The sequence below is a fragment of the Equus quagga genome, chromosome 8 (assembly GCF_021613505.1).
Source record: "Equus quagga isolate Etosha38 chromosome 8, UCLA_HA_Equagga_1.0, whole genome shotgun sequence".
NCBI lineage: Eukaryota > Metazoa > Chordata > Mammalia > Perissodactyla > Equidae > Equus > Equus quagga.
In genome coordinates, this window is record NC_060274.1 from 75381529 (window position 1) to 75399763 (window position 18235).

Sequence of the window (18235 nt, forward strand, 5' to 3'; positions counted from 1 at the left end):
TATTATTAAACTTGTTGTGTGCTGTGTCTTCGCTTCCTAGCTAGATTGTATACTCCTTGAAAGACAGCTCTTTCCTCTTGGAGAGGTGTGAGGGGGTTTGCAAGGCAATCTGCTTTGAAGCCATACTTCCTGATGGGTTCAGATCCTGGCTCCACCATTATTAGTTTTGTGTCTGTGAGCAAGTAATTGGTGCCTTAATCTGCATGCACTTTCACACTGATAGTCCAAGAGTACAAAAAGAATGCACTTCAATGAAACTTCTGCCTAGTGCACATTAGAAAAGGCTCTTAATGTGAGAATTGTCTTGAACATTGATTTTTGAGAAAATAATGGTAATCGTTTAGGGCCATTAAAAAAAAGCCAAAGTTCTTGTTATACCATTTTGTTTTCTCAAATTAAGTGCTTAGCCATACTTAGATTCTAAAAGTGGTTTCTAACGTTATAAAATCGTAACAATCAAAATCATAGTGATATTTTAAAAACAGTAATCACGTACATAAAAGCAACGTATATCATTGATTAACATCAAAGATCATTGTGGGAAAGAAAGCTTTTCATCCGTGATTCTCCATCTGGCCAGATGTACTTTCTAGGTAATGAAAATACTTGAAGTCATACAAAAAGAAGAAGAGAAATATTTCTCAGACCAGCAAATATACGTATGTATGAAAGTGTTACAAATAAATTAGATTCTTAGTTAAAAGTTATCCTATGATTCTGAAGAGTGATGAAAAATTTCTTTGCGTAAATAATTCAATTTAAATAAAATTTTCAGCACATTGTCTTAGTTTATGTTTACATGCCCAATTAATTTAAACATTTTAACAGTGTTGTGAACCAATTTTGATTGTTAAAGACTACTTAATTCATTTAATGAACTTGGGGCTGCCTATCTAGATTACTTCGAATGTGAAATTTGCAAAATGAGCCCACATAGAATATTTTAAAAATCAAAGAGGAAAAAATGTCACCATTTTAGCCCTATTTCATTTATAGTTGTGTAGGCTTGCTTGACCATGTACAAGAAAGGAAAACTTCTGTGAGGAAAAAGTTAAACTTGAACTCTGATCTGTAATTATTTAATCTTTGGAGAGTTCACAGCCTTATTGTTTACTACGAATACACTCTGCTCCCTCCTGCATTTAGTACTTGAGAGGGAATTTAAAATTTTTTGAAGATGTGAAAGTTTTGGTAGCTTCTGCAAATGATTGAAGAGATACTACTTTGTGGGGAAAAAGTGTTAGGTAGTTCAGACCTGGAGAGAACGTCCCGTTAATCCTTTTCTTGTGTTAGATTTCTAATGAAAAGAAGTAGGGAATATATGAAGCCAGAAGCTGTTATGTACACTGTTGATATGAAAGGTTCCTTCTTATTCATACTGTCTCCTGATTTAAACTCAAATTTTGGGAATTAACACGAATTTTTGTGGATGAACACACAGCAAGAAAATAGAGTCCATCAAATGCCTTCTTAGTGCCATATCTTAAGTCCACTGTATAAGGCAGGTTTTACCTCTGTGTGCAGATGGAGAAACTGAGGTCTGGAAACATCAGGACACCTACACAAAGTCACATGGCTGGTGAGGGGAGAATGAGCAATGGCATCAACTCCAAAACTCAAGCTCCTGTTTAGGCTAGTTAAGGTCTCTACATCAATCTACATGGCCTATATTGTATTGCACAACTGTAAGTTGATTGAGACTGACCAGAATTATTTGTAAAGCTAGGCTTGTTTTATGCTGTTTGGGAAGAATTGAAGTCTGTCATTTCTAGGACACTGAAATGTTCAGTCCTTTTTGCAGTATTCATTTTTCTCTCCCCAGCGTGCATGCATCCTTGGTTTAAACACTCATTTCTTTCAAGGTCTTTCTAATGAGACTTTGCGGATTTTCCAAAAAATATATTGTGTCAGTGACAGTTTATTCACCTTACTTACAAAGTTCGAGGAACTGCTTGTTTAAATTTAGATACTGTTTCTGATGAAATGTTTTGACAAAGTAATACCAGCTTGATACTATTTAAAATATTTTGACAGATGGGAAAATTGTCGCAGTCTGAGTTGAGCAATACTTTATTGCAGTATTTTGCCAGTTAGGGAAAAAAATGGTAAAGGTAGCCTCACTGTTCCTGAAAATAACACCCTTCCATTCTCCCTGAGAAAAGAAAGGCTTCCATTCAGTCAGAGATTACAATATGTGTACTGCGTATGTTAAGAATTCATGCAATTTAAACAAGAGGGAACATTTGGGGATTATTTCCAAACAGGGAACATTTATTGTTCTGTAAGCAAACAGAACCTAAAGAACTTTTAGGAACGTTTGCTGCTATAGCACTTTACCAGAGCTGATGTCATGCCCTGGTGAGTGTGTTCTCAGTTCATGATGCTAAATCACTAGGATTAAAAACTACTTGGTTGAAAAACAAATCCCCAAATCCAGTTACTTTTATATCTTGAGTTTTTAGAATGCTATTGTCATAAAAATATTCAAATTTCTCAAATTAGTGGCAAAGGAATAAAATACAGGTGATCCTTGTTTTCACTATATTAAGCAAATGTGTTGAAGAGATGTGATAGGGCAGTGGTTCTCAAAGTGTAGTCACTGGACCAGGAGCATCAGCATCACCTTAAAAATTGGTAAGAAATGCAAATTTTCAGGCTTTACACTAGACTTTCTGAATCAGACACTGGTGGAGTCTAGCCATCTGGGTTCTAACAAGCCTTCCTGATCATTCTGTTGCATGCTATAGTTTCATAATTACAGAGATGGAATAGAGGCTTCCAAACTACCCTGCAGAGCTCCTTCAAAATCCGCCACGTGAAAGGAGTAGGAATTGCTGGGGAATGATCAGGAAAGTTTCCTAGGCTCCCCTCCCAACCAACCGGTTTGCTCATATTAACTAGGGGAACCTTGGTTTTCTGTTTTACATGTCATAAGGTTTTAGATTGGGTTCTACCACTAAATAAGATTTTAAAAACCACTGGGATACGTCTTTCTTTGAAGGCCAATGTTTGGTGGCCCAAAAAGGCTTCTCAGGTGACCATATCTCTGACTGTGATCATGTTATTCTAACCATGTGGTCCTAAAACTGGGTTTGGTCAGTAAAGAAAGAATTGGGCTGTGTCTCAGCAACAGCTTCATGCTCACCAGACTCCTAAGGAACCTATGTGCAAATCAGAATGCCAGTTTTATTTTTCAAATTACAATGAGGAGCACAAAAATAAAATTTTACAATACTCTTGTTTAACTCTCCCATTTCTTCTTACTGTGCGCAAGTTAACATTTAGAGTTGGGATATCCTTGTTTAGTGGTTGGATCGCTGGTGAAACTGATTCAGTGCCCTACCTTCTCCATATTGCTGCAAGTGAGAGGTAGAATTAGTATTGGCTTTTTCCTTTGCAAACATAGAATCAGAGGAAAGAGAAGTTTATTTTTTCTCCAGGTCATTATGAACCTGTATGAATGCCTTTCTCTCACACACACACACACACACATACACACATACACACACAGAGGTTATTAATTTTCAGATTGCTAAGAATGCCTAAATTCAGTGTCTCTCTTACCTGAACCATATTACATAAACCTACTATAATATTTCTTTCCATTTTCTGCTTTTTAAAATTTTCCAAGTGATCCTTGACAATTATTTCTATAGATATGTTAATATCATTAATTAAACTTCAGTAAGAACTGTATTTTTATGTAACTTTTTGGCTGCCATCGTTTATATGTTGAGTTTACTTGTTTACTTCTCCAAGTTCTACAGGTGATAATGATGATAATGACAAAAATAGATTATCAGTATTATAACAAATATCACAGAAGGTAACACAGAGTGCTTACTAAGTGCTAGGCAGTGTGCTAAGTACAGCAGTCCCCCCCACCCCCTTTTCCTCAGGGGATACTTTCCAAGACCCCTAGCGGATGCCTGAAACCGAGAATAGTACTGAACACTGTATATACTACATCTTTTCCTATACATACATATCTATGATAAAGTTTAATTTATAAATTAGGCACAGTAAGAGACTAATGGCGCTTTGGGCATTATTAAGTAAAATAAGGGTTACTTGAATGCAAGTGCTATGATACCCCGACAGTCGATCTGATAACCAGGAGGGCTACTAAGTGACAACGGGTGGGTAGTGTATACAGCATGGATACGCTGGACAAAGGGATGATTCAGGTCCTAGGAAGGATGGATGCAAGATTTCATCACACTACTCAGAATGGTGTTACAATTTAAAACTTATGAATTGTTTATTTCTGGAACTTTCCATTTAATATTTTCAGACCGTGGTTGACCACAGGTAACTGAAACCTTGGAAAGCGAAACCGTGGATAAGGGGGGACTGCTGTACTTGATATTTGTTTATACGTTTTTTTGCTTATAGTCAACCTGTAACAGAGGCTTTTAGGCTTTTGAACATGATCCCCAATGAGAAATTGAGACTTAGCGCGCATATACTCCCTCTATGTATATATTATCTATGAATGGAAAAAATTCGTGATCAACTTTTGCTATGTTTAAAACTCATGGTATTTTCTTGCTATTCTATTTGATTCTGTCTCATTCAGTTAAAGAAATAAAAGTTGTGACTAAGCAAACTGATTTTATTACTCACACTAATGGGTTGCAACCTGCAGAATGAAAAATTATGCTATCAGATTAAATAGTATGATTATCCATATTTTAAAGATAAGGAAATAGTCATACAAAGGTTATGTAAATTGCTCAAATTTACTTAGTAAGTGGCACATCCAGGGTTCAAACTTGGGCAGTCTGTTTTCAAAGCCCTCACTTGTAACACTATGTTCTGTCTCACCTACTCAGAACCTTCAGATTGTAGTGCTGTCAAGGAGGGCTGTACCGAATGGGGAATTTTTGTTTCAAGTGTGGGGACAAGGTAGTGTCAGCCTCAGAATTCCTAAATAGAAAGGTTTAGAGATGAATGGTGGTTGTTGGCTAGGGACTGGCTTTGGAGCTGCCTTTCCATTGAAGGCACCGTTTTAAAACTTAGAATGTGTGATTGTTTGGGGAAGCTTTTGTAAAGAGGGTAATGGAGGTTAATAGGGAAGGGAAATGTCTATTGCCACCAAATCGCCTTATTTGATGGGAAATTTACTTTAAACAATCCAAGGAACAGTAGGTGGAAAAGATGTTTACCTAAAGTTAAAACAGTCTTTGTTATGTGGAGCTTCCTCGTGAGTGAGGAGAAGGTGAAATGGAAATCATCTGGACGTTGTAGGGCTTTTTGTCCTGACTCCTTGTAGGACGTGCAGTTAGATGTGAAGGACTGCTAACTTGGCTGAATATTTTTAGACACAGGCATTATTTTTTCTCTAGTGCTATTAAATATGATTTAAAAATATGTATTAGCTGTACAAGTACAATATTTAAAGATAGAAAAGCCATGAAGTGAAATGTCTATATCTCTCCTGCTTTTTCCTCATTGTTCCTCTCCTCTGTTCAGAATCAGTCACTGCCACACATTTCTAGTGTTGTCCTCCAGAATGTTGTGCTATGTATGTGTGGATGTGTGTATTAAGTATTAACATATTATAGGACGTTTACTGTGGCTTGTTTTTATTCCCCTTACACTACTTCTTGAAGTTTGTTCCATATATAGAAGTGCCTCCCTGCCTCCCTTTTTACAGCTATGTAATATTTCATTGCATGGATTTTTCTAAAATTTATTTAGCAGGTCTTTCATTAACAGACATTAGGTAATTTCTAATCTTTTGTGAGCCTGATTATTTTACAGGCAAATTGCCCTCAGGGCTCTGAGTCTTCTGTGTGGTCTCTTATTCTTAAGAGAAGCTTCACAGCCCTCTGTGTCTGCAGCAGGGGCTGATAAAGATCAGTCAGTTGAATTAGGTCAGGTTTGTGTCAGGAAGTTGTCTTGATCTCAATTTTCTTAGATGCCTATTTTTAGCTTCTGAACAGTAATCATGGTAAGAAATCTTTGTATCTTGCCCTAGACATTCTTCTCTTGGAAGATTAAAGTGGTCCTCTTGAAAGAGTTCAAGAAACACAATTTGTTAACATTTAGTGGGTTGATTAGGGACATTGAATGTTTCTTTCTAGAAGGAAAAAATGTTCTCTGAAAGTTCTATCTGCTTTATTCTCCACAGCCATTAAAACTTTTTCAGATTTGTTTTCCTATAATTCATGGAGATTTGGAAAATTATGTGGAAGGTATGTATTTTCTTAAACATATAGTTACCTATTTCTTTGTCCTATTCTTTGAAGACGATTCTGGGAACTGTTAGTTCAGTTTAACAACGAAAACATTCCTTCACCATCTGAGTTTTCTGTCATCTATGCATTTTAAGGATGTTTGAGCCAATTTCAGGAAAAAAATATTCAATATTAGTGAGTGATAATTATATGAGAAATAGACCAGCACGACAATTAAGTGGAAACTTGGTAGAAATGTATGGATTCCTGATTTGGTCCATCCTATGTTTTCCTGACTCAGTTATATCCACACTAACTTAGAGATAACAAAATTGGTGCTATGTAGCAAATAATCTGAAGAAAACAATGCTGCAAATTCTTTGAGAAGTGATTTTAGAATTTAATATTTTCCTGTCAGGAGATTTATGACCTGACATTGAAAATTATTAAGGCTCAGATCCAAATACTTAGTTTATTTCCTCTTGCTCAGCATTTAGTAAAGATGTGGGACACACTAACCAGATATTGGTTAGGCAAGCTTAGGATTCAAGATTTGATATCCTTGTCACCATGTGTGAACTTTGGAATATTTGGATTTTAATATATGCAAATACTTTTACAATGTGTGATGTTTTAGGTGAAAAATTATTGCACATGCCATCAATTTAATTTAAAATGCTGCTCTTGAATATTTTATAACTCTCTGGAATAATAACATATCCTTAATGAACATTGGAAAGTTTCTGCTTTCTTTATTTGCTAAATTGTGTGGTCTGCACTGCACTTAATACACTGCCTCGATTTATCCTTCTGTGCTAGAGATTTTATGTTAAAACAGAAAATTATCAACAATCCAAGTTGGACTGCAGTCACAGTCACTTGAGAAATTTCATTTACTGATATTCGATACAGTTTTGGAGGAGTTTCAGGGATCTGTATTGGTTAATTTGAATCTATGATTTGGTTATACATAAAATTAAAGTTAATCTAGGTGGACAGAATCAATACCCTTCTGAATTTAATTAGATGGCCAGCATCCAAGCGAGAGATTATTCTTTTTAGTGTCCTTCTATCCTCTTTTCTTACAGGGTGAAATAATTCCTTTGCCAAAGTACATTGGACGGTTCCCTGGTGACAGCTTCTATAGAAACTGTGCTATTAGCTGTTAGCAGTGTGAGACAGAGGGAAGGGAAATGTGGGCAAGGAAGCCATTGTATTCTGGAGATAGCAATATGCCTGCCCTATCGCCGCATCACAGCGCAGCCAAGGGGACAATGTCCCATTTGCAGTGGGTCTGCAAACTGAACTTATGAAACAGTAAGGTGTTTCTTTCAGGCTGAAGCATTCCAGGACAGAAAGACAGGAATAGTGGGGAAATAAATTATAAATTAGACTGGACTTGTAGTTTGAGGATCCTACTATTTATAGTTATGTTTGATATGGGATGCCTGGAAATGTGGCAATAAATTGAAACTGAGGTTTTATTTCAGGTAATAACTTTCTTATCTCTGGTGGAGCATCGGTAAAACAATCTAAAGGAGTTTTAGAAGGGCTGGATGGTATAACCTTCATCGGTCTTTATGTTCAATGTCATAAACAGGTTTTTATGTCATTGAGGAGTAGGTGCTTTATAATGTTTTAAGAAGGTGATTTGGCTCCGGCTTTATGATACCTTGGGTTGAGTTGTTATGGTTAATACAGTAGACATTACTTGATGTTTAGATACATTTTTGGCAATAAATTTAAAACAAGTTTAGTAATATTTAAGCTAGGTGAATTATTTTTAATTTTGTGCCTGTCTTTTTACAAATAAGTGAATTCTGAAATTTGTAATTTATAGTTCAGATTTTTATTCTTCATGTTATATCATCACAGATGAATATGTGCTTAGCAGCTACTGTGGGGAAGACACAGTGGGGGATGCAAGGAAACAAAGAAAGGCATTTGTCCTCAATGGTTCTCAGCAATCTGGTTGAAAAAACCTGGCAAATTACATGAAATAATTAAGTAATCATAACCACATAAAGGTTGTGATCTTATTGTAGGTGCCGTGCAGAGTATCCAAACATACAGCATTGTTCTAAACCCCCATGTTAAAGGAAATGGATTCCTTTTTACAAGACTAACAAAGACAGAAGAAGCCATGTTTTTTGTTCCATTTCGTGCACCTTTTTTTTGGTGAGGAAGATTGACCCTGAGCTAACATCTGTTGCTAATCTTCCTCTTTTTGCTTGAGGAAGATTGTCACTGAGCTAACATCTTTTCCAATCTTCCTCTATTTTTTTATGTGGGATGCTTCCTCTATTTTTTTATGTGGGATGCTGCCACAGCATGGCTTGATGAGTAGTATGTAGGTCCACACCTGGGATCCTAACCTGTGAACCCCAGGTTGCTGAAGCAGAGTGTACAAAGTCAACCACTATGCCACCAGGCCCACCCCTTGTTTCATCAACCTTTTTGAAAAATGAGCATTTATTGAACACTTACTAGCTGTCAGGCACTGTGCTGTGTATTGTACATGTGTGAATTCCTTTCATCCTTGACATTTTGTGAGATGAGTACTATTGTTATTATCCCCTTCGAGTAGACAAAGGACTGGGGCAAAGGATGATTCATTCATTGCTCAAGGTCACAGAGCTTGTAACTGAGGGAGCTGGGTTAGGAAAACAGGCAGCAGGACTTCACAATCAACACTCTTAACCTCTATGCTTTACACTCTCTCTTATTTTGCTTCTTATTAGTTAACAGCTCTCTGCTTTAAACCTAAATAGATGTCCAATTTGCCCTAGTAAAATACAGGCTGTAAGCTAGGATCAGGCGCTTGAAATTTATTTCTGTAGAAAATGATATGTTATTTTGATGCAAATGTTCACAGCACTCCATAATTTAGTGATTACATTAATCCCCTTTGGTGAGGTGGGGGCAGTTTCTAGGAGGATAACGCCCTGACTTTAGGAAGTTGAGAACTGCATATTTATGCAAATATGCATTTCCTCTGCCTCCTCAGTCTCATCTGACTTTATTCCTGGGAAGAGCCTATGATGACAGGTGTCGCAGATCACAAGAGATTTAATCACAGCCTCGGGTGGCCACACACTGAAGAGGGCCCTTTAGAGGACAGGTGGAGGTATATTTGTTTTCAGACGGTCCTTGCCTAATGCTCCTTTTCATTTATACCAGCAGTTCTCAAACTTCGCATGCATTAGAATCAGCTGGAGGACTTGTGCAATAACACACATTGCTGGTCCCGCCCCCAGAGTTTTGGTTTACTTTTGAGGAGGGACCTGAGAATTTGCTTTTCTAACAAGTCCCCAGTGAAGATGAAGCTGCTGTCTGGAAACTACACTTTGAGAATCACTAAAATTTTGATTCACCCTAAAAATGTAAATGAAAGGGGTTTAAGTTCCCCCTTAAACTTTGCGTTTAGGCCAACACTCATTCCTTATATGCCCATCCTTTTATTTACAAAGATTAGATAATCTGATGAGCAGCTTTTTGGACCCTGGAAAAACTCCAGTAAGTCTCTTAATAATATAATAATCACTGATAAGATACAGCACTTTCAGTAATGATTGACGGCATTTATTGAGTACTTACTACATTGCCAGGCACTTCGCTAGGCCCTCTGCCTATATTTTGTTGTTAGTGCCATTGAATCAATTCTGACTCTTAGTGGCATTGTGTACAGCAGAGCAGAACCCTGCCTGGTCTTTTTTGTGCCATCCTCTCACCTTCGGGCGCTGTATCAATATTCCACTGCTATTCGTAGTGTTTTCATGACCAATTTTTTTGAAGTGGGTGGTCAGGTCTTTCTTTCTAGTCTGTCTGAGTTTGGAAACTCTGCTGAAACCTGTCCACGATGGGTGAAATACCGGTAATATAGCTTTTAGTATCACAGCAACATACAGTCACTGCAGTATGACAACCGACAGACCGGAGGTGTGGTTCCCTCACTGAGAAACCAGTCGAGGCTTCGATGGTGAGAGCTCCGAATCTTAACCACTAGACCACCAGAGCTGGTGACTGCCTACATTATCTTAGGTAATAAAACGAGCTTAGGGACCAATGCTATCCTTATCTTCATTTTGCATTAGGAAACTAAGATTTAAAAAAACCACATGACTTTTTCAAGATTATGTGTATGACACAAGGTAGAGCTAAAATTCAAACCCAGATAATGCATGAATTCCAAAAGCTACGCTCTTGACCACTGTGTTTTTAAAATCCAGAGAGATGAGCTGAATTTCACCTATACTTGAAATTTCAGCATGAAGTGTCCTTCATTTTCGTTTCTCCTTTTAATTTCTTAAGCATCCTAAAATCAGCAGGAAAGAAAAATTACGTGACCACAGATTTTTCAATGTGTATAAATGTAAATTGCTGCTTGGAATATGGCTTTTTCATTTGTAGTGGTAATCTTCAATTTTCAAGGATTAAAGTATTAATGTTAAGAAAATACGTTTTTGTGCATTGCTTTTCAATTGTTTGCGCCTGTACCTGTTTACAACAAGAATTTCAAGAAGTGATTGTTAAACTTTTTTGGGACAGAGACTCCTTTGAAAGTTGGTTGAAAACTGAACCTCCTCATGAGAAAGGTGGACTAAATCCTGCAAAGTATCCAACATCTATCCACAGGCTCTGCACGAAGACGTTCTGCCTTCAAGACAGCACAGCAGAGAAGCAAGTTGGGTTTTTGTATCTGTCGGCCCTGGGTTTGCATTTGTCCCTTCCTGTTTATGTGACCTTTGGAAAGTTACTACCGAGTCTTGTTTTTTCATTCACAAAATGGTAATGATGAAAAGAATAGTATCTATCTAATACGGTTGTTGTGAGGATTAAATTAAAAAGAAAATATAAAGTGCCTAGCTCAGTAACTGCTGCACAAGTGTTTCTAAAACTTTAAAGTGCCTATGAGTCACCTGGGGATCTTGTTAAAATGCAGACACTGATTCAGCAGGTCTGGGATGAAGCCTGAGATTTTGCATTTCTAACAGGTTCTCCAGTGATGCTGCTGCTGCTGCTGCTGCTGCTGCTGCTGGTGGTCCAGAGACCATGCTTTGAATAGCAGGGTGCTGCAAAGTATGCATAGCAAAGATGTTTCTGTTAATGAGTGCTCTTAAATATCATATTAACAGAATATTTTTACTGATAACTTTGCACTCCATTTGGGGTTATCTGCTAAAATATGCACATACCATATATAAGTATTGGGAAGTGTGGCATTTAGAATCTTCTCATTGGGAAGTAATGCATTGCATACTGGTTTTGTGCTGCATTGTACCCCCAAAATCGATGTGGAATCCTCTTTGGAATAAGACTCTGTTAAAAATTACCCATAATCAGGCCCAGCCCGGTGGCATAGTGGTTAAGTTCACATGCTCGCTTTGGCGGCCTAGGGTTGACAGGTTCAGGTCCCAGGTGTGGACCTAGCACCGCTTGTCAAGCCATGCTGTGGCGGCATCCCACATAAGGAAGATTGGCACAGTTGTTAGCTCAGCAACGATCTTCCTCAAGCAAAAAAGAGGAGGATTGGCAACAGATGTTAGCTCAGGGCCAATCTTCCTCACACACACACATACATATAAATTACCCATAATAAAATATTTCTATGTGTGTAATAGTGAATGAAAGATGTGATTGGGTATCTTGATATCATGTTTTCACTTCTAACAGCCAGATTTTCTTGATTAAAGCAATAATAGGCCATGGATTTCTTATTAGTCCAAAAAGTAACTTTATTATCTTCTCTTGAGATCATTGCTCTTTATATCCTTTGAATAAGGACTTGTTGAAATTAAGTATGCTGGAATTCTGTCTGATAAACTTGAATCTAGCAGCAACTTTTGAAGAGAGGAGAAGAAAAACTGTGTGTATCTAGTCACTTCTAATGTTGACAGAAATGGTAGAATCTGACTTACATGCATCTTTCCCAAACATAGGTTGAGTAACTGGTTCCAGCTTGTCACTGATGACACACTACCTTGGTGCTGACATGTTTTCTCTGATAACTACTGAATCAACTGCAGCCTAAAAGTAATGGTGAAACAGGTGAAAAGCCTCTGGCAACCTATGGGATTGTTGTCAAGGCTGATAGAACTTTCTACTTAGGGGAATATTGATGGTGTAAGGCCCCACTCCATGTTTCATTTTTTTCTCTTGAAACGACTTTTGTGTTGCCGAGATTTCTTCATACATTTTATTGTTCCATATTGCACAAATGGCCCAGTATAAAAGTCCTGTAAAATGGTTGGTTCTCCTGAAAAATTTGCCTGTAAACACAGAAATAGGAAGAGAGGCCTGCCCTACTTAAACTCCAGAAAATATAATAATAGTCATCAGGAGGAGCTCTGGCTAGTTATATATTTTCTGATGACGTGTGCTTGCTATTAAAACAGCATGAAAGTAGAGGGGAAAAGAACCCTTTCAGAACCAGTTTCATCCCAATATCCTGGCCTCCTAGGGAAGTTTCAGAATGGAATGGTTTCCTACATACAGCTGCTGGATATGCCAGCATCTTTTGGATCAGAGCCTTTCCTGAAATAAGGGAGAATTACAAAAGGACTATAGCTCAGGCCTAGGGATTAATTGAAAGGTTACATTTTGTGTATTGTCATCCAATAGAAAATGCTAAATCAACATCTAACCTTTTTTAAGACGAGGTGTTTTCCCTCAAGCCCACATACTTGCTCAGCATCCACACTTCATACTTTCCATTTTCAGTAACAAATGGAATGCAGATGGCATTTATTGCAGTGGGCTTTGTCTTCAGACAGCATAACAAATGAATAACTTTAGTGATTCCCAGAGTCACCTGTAGAGATGGTGAAACGATTTACAAATCTCAATTCCCACCACATTTATTGAAAAAGAAATACACTGGAGTGGGGCCTAAGCATCTGGATTTTTAAACTATTCTACCATTGATTTAAATAAATTCATCTTGGATTAGCATGTTGTTAGTACAGGGCATTAACTTCCGACAATGAGAAATTCTTTTCTTGAGAGATGAATGCAGTGAAATATTGTAGACAAGGGGCTTTGGCTTCAAAGAGACCTGGGTTCATATTTTGGTCCTGTCACTTACTAGTTGTATGAAATCTCGCTTTTCCTCACTTTCCTTGTTTGATAGGTGAGGATAATACTACCTATATCATAGAGTAGTTAAGAAGGTTAAATGTAAAAATATTTGCCTAGTATAGTGTTTAGTACACAATAGGCTTTTGTTACTCGAAGTCTAGACCTCAGATCAACAGCAATCAGCATCACACCACGGAGATGTTAGAAATGCAGAATCTTGGGCCCCTCCCAGACCTCCTCAGTAAGAATCCATGAAGAGGGGAGATTCCTCTGCCCATTAAAGTGTGAGAAGTGCTGGCATAGACAAACGTTAAATGTTTGTTGGTTAGCGGTATTTGTCATGGTTGTTGGGTGCTTTACAGTTCTAAGCTGATAACCTTAAACACACATGATAGTTGAAACAAGAACATTTTATGGCATTTATTTTTTGTACATTCTCTTTATTATTGATTACTAATGAGAGTAGTTTCTGTTGCTGGTGAAGATTAGTTTGGGAGTCAGCAAAACTTTCAAAATTGTTTCTCAGATCTTAAAGTAGCTTTTAGCTATCTCCTTTTTGATGTTTATGCATTTAAACACAAACTTGAAAGCCAAACAAGCAGTTTAAAAGTAGGCACAGTGTATTTACAAATAAAAGTTCATCTAGCAACCAATAAAATGGAAGTGTGAATATTTTAAGCAAATTGCCAGCCAGATTAAAAAAATCAGATGAAATAAAATATTGGAAACTATGCTATTTGTTGATGCCCATAAATTTAAAAATAAGTCTAACAAATCTGCTATTCTTAGAAGCCTGACTTTTATGAGTTCCTCATTATTATTGGAATGAGAAAGCACCATTGTAAACACTGTGCTAAATTTAATTTCTTTATTTGACTTTTACAACTCACCAACATACTGCTTGTAATTTAGCCCTGGTGAAAATATGAGAAGATTAAATTTAAGAGTCACCTCTGTTGTCTTCCTGAGAAAAGTTTTTAGCCATCCCACTTTCACAGGAAGGCAAAGATGTATTTGCCATCTAGAGCTAGGTTTAAATATTATTGAAACTGTTATTGAAGGCTTTTGAAAAGTTTCTTTGCAATTATTTAAAATAACATCTTTGCCTTTAACAGCAGACAATCACAACATTCACCCAATATTTTGATTTGGTTTTCTTGGACCACAAACTGAGTGAGAAAAGTTAATTTTCTTTTTCACATATAGAATCCATTTTAGTTAGTGCAGCAGATTCTTGTTGTTGTTGTTGTTGACCAATTTTCAGTTTCAAATTTTATAACCTTAACAACTCCTGATGGTGGGAACAAAACATTTTCTCCCACTGTACAGTCCAAGTTATTTCAGCACCTGCCACTCACCAGAGGCAGCCTGGCTTTTAACAAGCTTACCAGCAAATCTGTGATAGAAAATCTTGAGGACGTTCAACCACACTGTGGTGCCCAGTGATCATCAAGGATGCTTACAGTAACAGCCTGTTAAATTCCATTAACAAGTTTGAGGCTATTAAGAGATCTGTGAAGATCTTTCAAATCAGCTTTGAGCATTCCCCCACCCCCCCATAATCTGCTTATGTGAGTTATTTGGGTTGATCAGATTCTTAACTATGTTCTTTATCTTCTCTTCTCCATGTGCTCCATGGTCGATCTCTCGTTAAATCCACTAGTGACACTTCCATGGAACTTGGAAATCAGTCTTTAACTTCTAGCTAAAGGAGGAGTTGTACTGTGAATGGGATGAGCTCTTATTTTTCAGGACAGTATTAATGACTGAGGGTATAAAATCCTTTGCACTGGCTCTCCTGTCCAACCCTGTCCATCATGGCAGGATGAGTAGCTCTTTAAAGTATCCCTTATTGTCAATCATGTTGACTAATCACCAGCAGAGAACTCTTGAATTTGGCAAACTTGGGATTGACCCTAAAAAATGCCTCTAACTCATGGAACTCGAGGGAACTGTCATTCTTTCTGCTGACTCATTTTTTATTCCTTCCTTGTTCTCTGGTACGTGAAGTGGAAGGGAGCTCTATTTTTATAGATGTAATTTTGTCAGTGAAATTCTGAGTGTGCAGGTAAATCTGACATTTGCCCTTCCTTCCACTCTGTTTCTCTTTTTGAACCTTCCACTGTCACAGTGGTGTTGTGGAAGGAGCACCGGGCTAGGGAGTAAGCCCTGATTTCTGGTCCCTGCTCCTCCCATGGCCAGCAGAGTGACCTCATGCAGTCCCACGGCCTCTTTAGGGGAACTTTCCAGTTGCCCATTTTCCAGCATATTTACCTAAGTCATGGATGGGAGGAAAAGAGAGGAAAGATAATTCAGGAGATAATTAGCATTGACTGTGAAAATATTTGTCTCAGTTTGAACCATTTGCAGTGGCCATTGTTGTAGGTCAGGCAATTTCATGTGGTTCAAACTAATAGATTTCTCTATTCACACCTCAAGACACAAGGATATATATAGACAGATAGATATAGATAGATAGATCTATAGATAAATAGATGGAATATAGATAGATCTATATATAGGCATAGATTGATCCATCTGTCTATCTAGCAAGTTCTACAGATTTCTTGGATATTTTCCTACTGTCATAGTCAAATCTGACTTGAGTCTAAATAGTAGAGCAGATGGAAATTGCTCTTAGTATCCACAACTATTTTTTTCCTCTATCTTCGCTTTCATATTATTCTATCTCCTCCCTACTTAAAACCAGGCCTTCAGAACCTTCATGTTCTTCTCTTCCTGTCCATACATCATCAGTTTATCTACCTCATTCATCTCCTTACCTGTCTTAGATGTGTTTTCAACACTTATCATATTCCTTGCACCATATGAGATAAAAGAGGGCATGTGCAGAAGAGCTCAAAATTGATGATAAACTCAATAACAGGCCATTTTAAATAGGTGTTATGCATTAATGTTGTTAAAAAGTAATTTCATTTTAACGACACGATCATTTTGTAAGCTTTTAAAAAAGAGAGTGTGTGTGTGTGTGTGACTGTGGAATTGCAGAGATAAAATTAAATGAGAAAGTGGTTACTTAATATGGTTCAAAGAACACTGTTGAAATGGTATGTATTGGTGAGTTCTAGGAATATTAGCCTTTTTGAGAGTAACTTTATCTACTGTGCCTTTTTGAAGATTCAAATTCTTGTCTGATTTTAGGTAGCACATGAATAATTGCTTTATTAACCTTTCTTTTCTTCCCTAAACTAAGCCAAGTTCCAATCAAATTGTGTAATGAGCTCCAGGTGAGATGCAGCTTGATGTACAATAGAATCATATAAATGTTGGTGTTCATTTCTTTTACAATAGGGAGCTGTAGCTTTTTTGTAGCTTTGCATATTTCATTTAGAATTTATATAAAAAGTGTAAGAATTGTATTTCTACTTTCCGTTATGTGTTAGCCTTAATATCAAAGAGATACTTAACATCTCAAATTAGTTAAATTCATATGACTCTTCTTTTGGGTGAGAATTCTTTTGAGATTTCTAGTGGAAGAAATGTAGAGCTCCCACATCACTAAGCCTCCCAAGGTGCTTTGTCTTTTATTTGAAATGTCTTCTGACAATGCCATGCAGAAAAATCTCATCTATAGATAAAGCCAACATTAAAATCATCCCTTCTTCTCTGTAGCTTTAGCAGCATTAAACGGTGTTCATCTGTAAAGTTGTGGCATCATCAGAAAATTATTTTTTCTAGTCCATTACTTCAGGATTTGAATGTGAGCATCACAGTTTGGATTACTCAGCTTGTTTCTTTCTCATAATCACAGACTGTGGGCATAGGACAAAGTGTTTTTAGATATTGAAGAAGGCGTGGTGAGTGTAATTTTCATTATCATAAGCTATCACAGAGTAGATAATTTTTGAGGATTACAACGGAAGACACCACAGAGTCCAATTTCCCTCCAGGAGTATGCTGAGATGCATCTTTGGTTGTCAGGGAAAATAATTTTCAGTGTTTTCTTAATGGGAGCATGTCACTTTTGATACTCTCTCTTCTCCTGCTTACCAAGAGATTATATTTTCATGTTGAAAACATTTAATTCTACAAGCAGAGGCAGAGTGTTTTTTTTGTTTGTTTGTTTTTTCCTTGATGGTGTGCTGGTATGGAGCGTGCTGATTGCTGATTCAGTGGGGTGACCAAGACGTTTTTCTAGTTAGGTGTGCAGGAGGAGAAAACAGGCAGATATGGATTATTGTAAGCAGGGATTTCAGAACAGGGTTGAGGGAAAGAGTGGGGTCACTGAGAGAACAATAGCAGCTAGTCTCAGGATGGAGGAAGAAGCAAGAATAGTGTACTTTCTGGAGAAAAATTTTCCGATAAGCATAGGGTAAAACTTGGGAAAGGATCTGTAAGGGAAAGAAGGACTCTGAGAAGAACTGGGAAGTTGGCTGGGGGAAGAGTCCTGGTTTAGGGAAGGACATCAGGAAGAGAGTGTATGACAAGGAAAAGAATTTCATTACGAAGGGTGGGCTCCATTTTAATTAAGAGGGGCGGCTGGCCCTCTTCTGGAATGAATAGTGTCAAGTATTTACATGTTATTTATCCCTTCTGACATCTTCCTCATCTTAGTAAGTAGCAAGCCTAGTCTTCCAGTTGCTCAAAAACTTTGGCATCATCCTTGCTCCCTTTCTGTCTGCCAGACCCTACATCCAATTTGTCTTCAATTCCTGTCGGCTGTACCATGGGAAATATATCTAGACTCATGATTGTTTCTCATCACCTCCAATGCTACTCCCTTGGGTCCAGATGGCTGTTCTCTCTTAGCTAGGTTATTATGGTGGCATCTTACTTGATAGCCCAGCTCTTGGCTTTCACCCTTGTTTCCTTGTAGACGATTCTTAACACATCAGCCAGAGGGATCTTGTCAAAACCCTCAAAGGATACCCACCTCCCTTAGAGTGAATGTCCAAGCCCTCACTATGTCCTGTGAAGCTCAACATCAAGGATTGTCACCTGGCAGCACATTAGAA

At 37.6% G+C, this 18235-nt stretch overlaps 1 protein-coding gene across 1 annotated transcript in view; it reads left to right on the forward strand.

Moving 5' to 3' along the window:
* HDAC9 (histone deacetylase 9) overlaps positions 1–18235 on the forward strand; it is a 654335-nt gene that overhangs the window by 16101 nt on the left and 619999 nt on the right. The window lies entirely within an intron of this gene.